The sequence below is a fragment of the Manacus vitellinus genome, unplaced genomic scaffold (assembly GCF_001715985.3).
Source record: "Manacus vitellinus isolate BGI_N305 unplaced genomic scaffold, ASM171598v3 scaffold_0_pilon, whole genome shotgun sequence".
NCBI lineage: Eukaryota > Metazoa > Chordata > Aves > Passeriformes > Pipridae > Manacus > Manacus vitellinus.
The window spans coordinates 2,540,790-2,550,006 of NW_021938789.1; the positions used below are offsets into that span (position 1 = coordinate 2,540,790).

Consider the following 9,217-nt stretch of genomic DNA (forward strand, 5'->3'; position numbering starts at 1 on the left):
AGTTACTTTCTTTCTAAAGTTACAGTGATTGGGAAATCACTGCCCACAAGAGCAAATCACTCTGTGAAATGTTGCATCCCAACATTTCATGCTCTGCTTAGTTCCCATCTCCTATATCGCAATTATGTGTATTGGTCAGTCCCTCACCCTGCCTTTTTGTCCTCTCCCATTTCCTAAGCCCTGGCCATGCTTTCCCAAGGATCAGGGCTGCTACATGATATTTAATAGGTAATTTTAGTACACGTATCTCTGACATCTCCTTCTACCTAACAAAGCTGAAGTCAGGACCTGGTCCTGCTGCGAAATGAACCTGTGGTTCCCAAGAGGGGGGGGCATGAGCTGCTGAGCTGCGCTTTCCAGACTACACAGACTACTGAAACTTCAGGGCCAGAGTGATTTATTGATGTTTCCTGAAGCCTGCAGATATGGCAGTGACCTCATGTTGGAGGCAGGGGCCAGCTGACTTTTCAAGGTGCTCATGCTCAAAACAGGTGGATGAAATTCCTCCTCATCCCAGCAGAATAACTGTTAAGCATTGAGCCTGTTTCAAAGTGGCATCCAATGACCTCCTGGTAGCCAAGTGCTGAACCAGCTGAAAAGGTCAATAGCATATCAGCCAGAACAGCTGGATCTAATAGAAAATGAGTCAAGATGATACATAGCTGGCATTGCAGGAATAACAGATGTCATCTGGGTTGATTGTACCAGCGCATTGATGTGCTAAAACAACTGTAAAGAGACTCATGTGACCACAGCATACCACCCTCTTCCCATCCACTGAAACTGAGATGACCCACAGATGTTACACACAGATTTTCTGGTGACCAGATTTCCATACACAACAGATTCAAGGCAGATCTCATGGCAAAGCATGGTCTTGGGAAGGGCCATTTGCAATGAGGGATATGGAGATGGAGCAACATGCAAGGCAATGGATATAACCCACAGTTTTGATTTATATTAGGACTCTGCATTTTTCAGTCCCAAACAACACCACTGGACCAGGCATGCCCAAACCTCACATTTGCCATTTCACCTTCTCTGCTGCAGTTGAAGAGAGGGTGATATTTGCAGCTTTAAAAATAATAATAGTAATAAAAAGCAGCTGCTTAGCTTAGAGCATCTTTTATTGCCCAAATTAAAGGAGGCTCATGGGGGAAAGACGAGGAATCAGGTTGCAGGGAGTGGGGCTGTGGGCACTGCAATGCTGCACTGGCAGCATCTTGCTACCAGAGCTGTAAAAGGGATTAAGTTAACAAATATAAAAAGAAAAAGAAGGCTAAAATAGGAGACTAAAATAAGAATCAGAATCCCTCTGGTAAACTGCTGAGGTTTGCTCCCCGCTGTAGAGAGCCAGTTGTGCTGGGGGGAGTGAGCTATTTTCTAGAGATGTGCTGGAAATAGCACAGGGTAGTCAGGGAGCAGCAGAGGGTGAGCATCAGCAAGGGACCCTGTGGACCACCAAAAGCTTTCCCATTAGGTTGGGTATGCCAGTGTATACTGGGAGGATGCAGCAGAGACCAGGTAGGATGGGAAGAGATGGGATAAGGAAGGCAGTGGGCTCAGTGCTGCTGCTTCAAGGCTCCACTCTCAGCAAAACCACCATGCTTCAGAGCAAGGAACCAAGTCCTGAGCCTTGGTGTGCCACTCATGGAGGCACAGCTGAGTGCAGGGGGGTGCTGACCCAAAAGCAAGGGGCTTCTTGCAGCCCTATGACTGATGGCACTGCCCCAGCACCACCTCCCAGCCACTCCGGCCCCCCAGCATGCAGACAGTGATGAGCAGCCAGTTGTCTGGCAAAGCAATTACTGCCAGGCCCAACGTGCTGCTGCTAGTGCAGAAATTGAATTTTGAAGCAGTCAGCAGCAATTCCCCAGGGAGCACCAGCGGGTGGATGGGGAACAGCAGGAAGGAGGTTTCTCTTACCAGGCTTCAATCCTCACTTGGACTTGCTGAAATTAGACACTAAGCCTTGAACTCAAATCCTCTGATCTTCCCTTTTGTGTTCAGCACTGCTCTTGGTTTTTCCCTTATAAAACCTGTTTGTTGAAGCCACACAAGATACCTCCTTGGTATCTAAATCATTTTGTGCCGAATTTTGAGATGAGTTAGGACTGCGTAGGTTTTTCTGTGGCTACAGCACCCTCCTACACCAGCTGCAGGCTTTGGGCCCCAAAAGTCAGACTGAGTACAGGAAAGGCAGCACAGCAGTGCCACGGGGCAGTGGCACACACGCAGTGCTTCACTGCACAGGCACTGCACTCACTGTCTTCCTTGCCCAGACCTGAAGCACAACCTGCAGCCTCAGCCTTGAGGCACTGGCCAGTGAAGCGGGGAGGGGAAGAGTATCTCTCCCATACTTCTTTGCTTTCCTACAGGCCCCCTCACTTTGTGCATGAGCTCTCGTTCACCCACTTGCAGTAGCAGAGCAAGAAGAGATGCCCCAGGCGAGGTCTCCGTCCCTGGGGTGGCAGCGACAGTGCCGTGTAGTACTCAGGAGGGCCACTGGAGGTCTGCGTGCATTTGCTTTCTCCTGCACACTGTGGGATAAACCCCACTCGTCATAGAATAACAGAATATTCTGAGTTGGAAGGGACCCACAAGGATTATGGAGTCCAGCTCTTAAGTGAGTGGCCCACATGGGGATCAAACCCACAGCCTTGGTACTATCAGCACCGGGCTTTAACCAACTGAGCTAATCTCAGGGTCCTGCCTTGGCTGGGCCAGCACAGAACATCCACCTCCCCGGGCCAGCCCGTGTACCCATGGGGTGGCTCTGCTGCCCTCTGAACATCCCAGGGTAGCCTCAGCATTGCCCCACCTTTGGCTCCGTCGTGGGGCAAAATCCCAAGAGCAAAACTCGAATATGGGGAGGGTTAGCTCGTCTGACTCCTCTCTGCCCAGGAGGCACCTCCTGCAGCTGAAACCACACTGGCTCTCTGTTGAGCAAGGAACTGCTTGTGTCTCTCCCAAGTCTGGAGTGAATTCATCCTCAGGACAGACCAGCATAAAGCTGTCTACCTTCAGGATGTGGAACCTCCTTCCTTTCCATGGCTGGCTGGGATCACTGATGGAGCAATGTCAGGATTCTCACTATAAGGCTCATTTTTTTCAGAATGGCAGGTTCCCGCTCTCTGAAGACACCTCTTGTCATCCAGTCCCTGCTCCTCCACTCCTGCACCTCTTGCCTGTATCCCCATCATTGCTTCCCTGGGTCCTGCTGCATTGGTTTCCCTCATTTTGTTTTTAATCAAGTTCAAACTGGCTTGTGAGCTGCAGGATAATGGCATGAGTGTGTATTTGCACAGCAGTTTCATTCTGGGAGGGTCCTCACCCACTGTCCCAGCTGGACAAACAGACATGCACAACACAGGCTGTCTGACACGGAGGCAGCAGTTCAGCGCCAACACCGAGGATGTAGGATCACAGGTAGCTCAAGGGTGGCTCACACCAGCTGTGTTTCAGCCCAGTTTTATCCATCCACAACGGCAGGATGGATTCTTCCCTGCTCTGGCTTCCGAAGGGTGCCAGGCTGCGTTCATTGCTCTGGGCTGTGATGCCGTGGGATGTCACTGCATTTTTTGAATTTGCCCAGTGCAATCAACACAGCAACATCACCATTATGAAAATTTCACCAGAGCTTTCAAACTTCACAAGTTTTTAGGACTTCAGTTTATTAAAGGAAATATGGCACCCCAGGATCACAGCATCCTCCACTACCATGTGATGGCCCTGCTCAGAGGAGAAAGTCAAACCTCCCCTTTCAGTTTCAGAACAGAATGAAAACTGAAAGGACCAATGACTCCTTCACTCTTCACAGCCTGGACATTGTGAGTCAGCTGCCTTTGGTGCTTGGCAGCTGCCAGGGCTGTTGCTTCTGGGAGCTGTCACCACACTTTCATGTCTGACCCACACTCAGAACCCAAGCGTTTCCACTCAGATGTGGCAGGGCTGAAGGTCTCATTTTGGACATGCCCCTGTGATGCTCCTTACCTATAATCACACCACATACATCACTCCGCTCTGGCCAGGAGCTCCAGATGACAGTGGTGGACCTCCCCATGAGGGGAGAGCAGAGCTGAAGTAAGCAGCAGTCACTGGAGCCTCACTGTCTGCTTTGCAAGGAGTCAGACAAAACCTCAATATGGCTTTCTTTAACTGAGCTTTGGAAACCTGCTGCCATGTTACATATCCACCAAACATCCCCCAGCTAGTTCTCAGTTCAGGTTGTGCAAAAGATAACTGAAATTCAGCTGGGCTGTGGTGGACTGCATGCTCTGGATGGAAGGAAAGAAACCAGCAAAGGCACCACAGGAGCTGAGAGGCTTCAGAGGTAAGGGATGTGCAAGGATAAAGGGCTGGGCTGAGGAGGAAGAAGGCACAAGGATGGCATAGGGAAAAGGATGGCCAGGCCCAGGAAAGGAGGAACATTGCCATTTTTCACAAACATTGCATCTTGGAAGATCAAGAAGATATTAAACGATGGGCTTTTTCAAGTGGCAGTGACAGAAAACGCAGATGGCTTTCCTGAAAATGTGAACCCTACCATTCTTGGCTTATGAAGAAGAAATACACTGCATTTGCTATGTTTCCAGCAAAATCAAAGCAGCACACGCAGAGAAAACCAAACTGGGCTTCTCAGCAGACTCCAGGCTGAAGCTTTGTCCACCCTGGGAAAACAGGCACTTCTGGTTCTCCGGGCAGGTCTTCATCTGATACTGGAAACCAATGATGTGGGACTGTGTCCTATTCCAGTGGGTCTGTCCTTCTGCCCCACCTGTGAGCTTTGGGGGTGAAACATTCCTTGAGCAGATGTCCAGAGGGCCCTTTGCATGGATCACGTCTGAGGGCTGCTGCCTGTGGCCAGGTCAGAGTCTGCCCCCAACTCCCCGAAAACCCCTTTGCAGACCCTAGCTGACAATGCCCAACACCTCTCTCCATGCTCACACTGTTCCTGAGGAGGATGCTGGGCTCCTGGATCTCTGTGTAGAAGAAGAAAAAGCATCAGGCAGCTGTGGGAAGTGTGATTTTAAGAGCTTAAGGCCTCTCAGACAGCAAAGGAGGGGGGTGAGTCAGATGCTTCTCTCTTCCACAGGCTTTGCTGCTCCAGAAGAAGCCCAGGTCTCTGTGGCATCCAGAGCTAGTGTCCCCTCACCCCAGTACAGAGGGAAGGGAACCTGGGGCCTGCACCTTGCAGCACTGGGGCCTGGAGGCATCACTGAGCAGGAAAACTGGAAATACCTGAAAATTTGCCTCAGCTCCTTGCTGGAAGGCATTATGCAAGGAAAGGATAATCCCAGCCTGGATCAAGTGCTGGAAAAACCAGTGTAAAATCAGCTCTGACATGAGCCCAGCCCACATAGGGGATGATCTATATTGCCTACCCTAAGGCTACATGTACATTGCTACTGGAGTTGGGTCACTTGCTGGCCCTTGCAAGCAGTTACAGGGCAGCCTTGCAGGCCAAGCTAAAAACGTGACTTTCTGCTCAGCAGCAGAACTGACTCTCAAATAAAGCCAGAAAAACTTCAAGTAACCTTGTCACATCTTTTCCTGCCTTGTCATTGCAGACCTCATCTTGGGCCAGGGCATTCAGTAGCTGCAATTCGAGGTTTTTCTATCTGTGGTTGGTTTGACATCTAATTTTCCTCTCTTTGCTACAGAATATCCTCATCCCTTCTCTGCTCCAATTTTCTTTCTGCTTTCCTCCTTTTACCTCCCCTTGGTCCTTTTCAAACTCCTTCCCCCCTGCCTGCTGCCAGGCTGCAGTGCCTGCCATGTGGAGGGTAAATAAGATACTGCTCATCCAAGTCCCATCAGCCTCCTTACAACATCATAAAGCTACAGACATACTTTGGTGATCGTTAGTTAAAACAATCATTGTTTAAAACACCAGCAAAATAGCTATTGGTCAAAAGTACAGTCATTAACCTCATGTTCTCCTCTTCTTCCTTAACAAAGATGGATACACATTGACAGAGTTGTTCATGATGCAGCAGATTTTGCAACAGCATTACCCTGCTGACCCAAGCAGGTAGCCAAAATTCAGGTGGCTGGAGGTTATTTACAGCAAGAGAAGGAACTGACTGGGGAGACAGGTAATTTTCCAAAGCAGTGTTGCTAATTTACAAAGAAGCTGCAAAGTCCTGCACTGAAAACCCCAAGAAATGAGCATTTCCTGGCTCACACTACCTGTGTTATTCCCACGTGCACAAGAGCTCTCACGCTCTCAGCTTTTCTCAGGGCACGTGTAGTCCTGGTCCCTCCTTCATGGCACTGTGGTCCCAACACAGCCCCTGGGCAGCCTCTCCCATACATCACAGAGCTTTGCTCTGCTTCCACAGCATTGTCTCCTGCAGCTAATTGAGGTGAAAGTCTCTGGTAAAATCTGGAAAGAAAACCCAACGTTTTTTAATCTAATCTTGCAACAAAAATATTTTCAGGAAGAAAGACATGTTGTCTCCCCAGGACATCATACCCAGTGTCAGGTACCTTAGCTGAAGATGCTTTAAATCTCCACAGAATCATAGAATCACAGAATGGTTCGGATTGGAAGGAGCCTTAAAGATCATCCATTTCCAATTCCCCTGTCAGAGGCAGGGGCACCTTCCACTAGACCAGGTTGCTCAGAGCCCCATCCAGCCTGGCCTTGAAGACTTCCTTGTTTGAAAGTATTCCTCATAGCTGCACTGAGATGCTCTAGATACATCTCTGAATAATTGCTACATAGCTCAGATTTTAATGCTGCTTTGATCTAGAGTGGGGTTTCTTCGACATAGATGTTATTGTACATTAAACATACACGCAAGTTCCAAAATCCCCATTCGGCAGAGGATAAAGCCAGCCGTGGGTGTGCACACTGTTTGGGAAACATTTGTATTTAATTCACAACCCACAAAATTATTTCAACCCAAAAAAAGTTGTAGGAAGAGATTAATCTTCATATATCCCCTGGGGAGACTTCCACAGCCGAACTAGTCACCCTGAACTCCCTTTACATACAAACCCAACTTTCAGCTTTTAGCACGATTCATTCAATCTATTTGAGAGGTCCATGTTCTGTAACGCCAAAGAGGCCTCTTTTCCCCCTCTGCTGTGCCCAAAGCAGAGGCCAGCCAGCTCCAACGCCAGCAGAGATCTATGTGTGACAACAGGTCCCACCTCTGGCCCTGGTTACCAATTCATGGATTTTTACCAGTTGGAAATAATTTGGCATGTTAGGTTTTACAGTGACTTATTCACGGCACCCAGACAGGCAGGGAAGGAGGGAGCCTTCATCACTGCTGTGATGGGTCACGGCACACGGCAGGACTGCAGAAACCAGGATGTGTGTGTGGTTACTGCAACACCGCTCTCACGGCACAGGGGCCGCTGCCAGTGTCGGTTCCTGAGCAGAAGATTCATGAATCCTCAGCCCTGGGGGTTTGTGCATCAGGAAAGTGGCCAGCAACATGCTCTCAGGGGGAGAACAGCGTCCCTAAGAGAAGGTGCTGCAGAGCTACTGCAGTCAGAGGGAGCAAAGTGAGAGCAAATCTTGGGATGCTAATTAATCCCCCTTTGGGAAGATATTTATTAGGCAAATGCCTCACATTCATATGCACATCTGCAGTCAACAAAGAGGCTTTTACTTTCTTCCCAGCCCAGCAAAATGGGAGGTGGGAGGTTGCTGTGACCAAACAGCCAGTGGTGATGGAGGTGCTCAGCCTGCTCTGGGCATCTTGGGTCAAGGGTGGAAAAAACAGTTGAAATGACCAAGGTCCAGGTTGGACGAGAACCTGGAGGCAAGTTGAGAAGAAGGTCTTTAAACCTGGGTACCTTCCTCCCTCCCTTACTGATAGAGACATTGCAAAGGACAGAGTGGGTGCCATCCCTGACAGACTCATCCTGCTGGGATGAACTGTTCTGAAATCACTGCATTAATATAACCTGGGGCAGCTTTTACTGTCAATCAGTTAATTTCTGAGGTTGATAGATACAGCCCTTGATGAGCAAAGGATTGTGGCTGCTTGTAGCTCTTGCAGAAAAAAGACCTCTCCTTGTCCAGCAGATACTGAGCAGTGGGTCACAGAGGCTTGCAGGGGACCTGCCTTGGTGCTCCCCACTCCTTAGGGATAGATGCTCTGTGCCAGCAACTGCTCATCCTGAATTGTTTGCTTCATTTGCTATCACAGATCTCATTGCTTCACGAGTTACAGTAAAATCTAGTCGGAAGGTGTTTCAAGTCATGCAAAGCCCAGGGGTGGACAGAAACCTCAAATTTCAGAGGGAGAGCAGGGTGTGAGCTTGTCAGGAGGGGAAGAGGTAATTCTGTTGTCCCTTTGCTGGATCCTTCCTACAACTTGTGAAAAGGAGTGATTCCCCCTGACCCAAGACAAGACCTGCCATTTTGGGAAGGATAAATAATGTCATTTCCAAGGCTTTCTGGTTTGATGTGCTAATCCAAAGCAAAGTCAGGCTAAAGCAGACCTGCTGAAGGCAAAGCATGTTTCTTACTGAAATACTCAAACATCCTCAGCCCCCAGAGCCACAGAGCCTGCTGTCATTATCCCAGGTTTTTTTTCCCGAACATACCAATGGATCAAACATCTCTACAATCTCCTGTTTTACACTGAGGAGCAAGAGCTGCTGAGAGCACTGGCACGACATTCAAACTTTAAACTGTCCATCTTAATTAAATTAGTTCTACCCGTGAGGTTCAGCAGTCGGTCATGGCATGTGGGAGATTTACCCTCAAGTCCTGGAGGAGCAGAAGTAAACCCAAGAGTAAAATCCTCAGTGACTTGGGATGACAACTGTGTTCTTAAAGACCAAAAGCTCCTGGCAGAGCAGTTGCCTTGCCAGCAAGCTGCTGTTAACAATATCCTTTTCATTCCAGGGACCCAAATCTGCCGTCTGCGAACCTGACTGGCTTTTGCAATTGATTTCAGAGAGGCCCTTAATTTTCACTGACATTTGCTTCGGTCAGTCAGAGCTTCCAGCTCCTTCTCCTTCCCTCCTGCCCATCATGCAGCACCCTCAGAACCTACCCTTCACCCCCATTTACAGAAGAAGCTGAAATCTTGGCTTTGAAACAAGAAAGGCAAAGTTTGGCATTCAGACAGTGAGGAAGGACTTGGGAAATTTGGCCTGGTGCGTTGTGTCTTCTCTGAGTCACTGCATGATGGTGCATAAATTACTGAGTCCCTCTGTGCCTCAGTTCCCTCACTGTGGCCAAGAG

General features: G+C 48.9%; 1 long non-coding RNA gene across 2 annotated transcripts; it reads right to left on the minus strand.

Moving 5' to 3' along the window:
• Positions 1-423: 423 nt before the first annotated feature.
• On the minus strand, positions 424-2,528 carry LOC115307417. 2 transcript variants are annotated; one of them, XR_003915742.1, is made up of 3 exons: positions 2,416-2,528; positions 1,927-2,039; positions 424-592 (listed from the first exon to the last, which is right to left on the minus strand). It is a non-coding gene; the product is annotated as an uncharacterized LOC115307417 (long non-coding RNA). The 2 variants fall into 2 exon arrangements; XR_003915741.1 differs by having other exon boundaries at positions 424-729.
• Between the last annotated feature and the right edge of the window lie 6,689 nt (positions 2,529-9,217).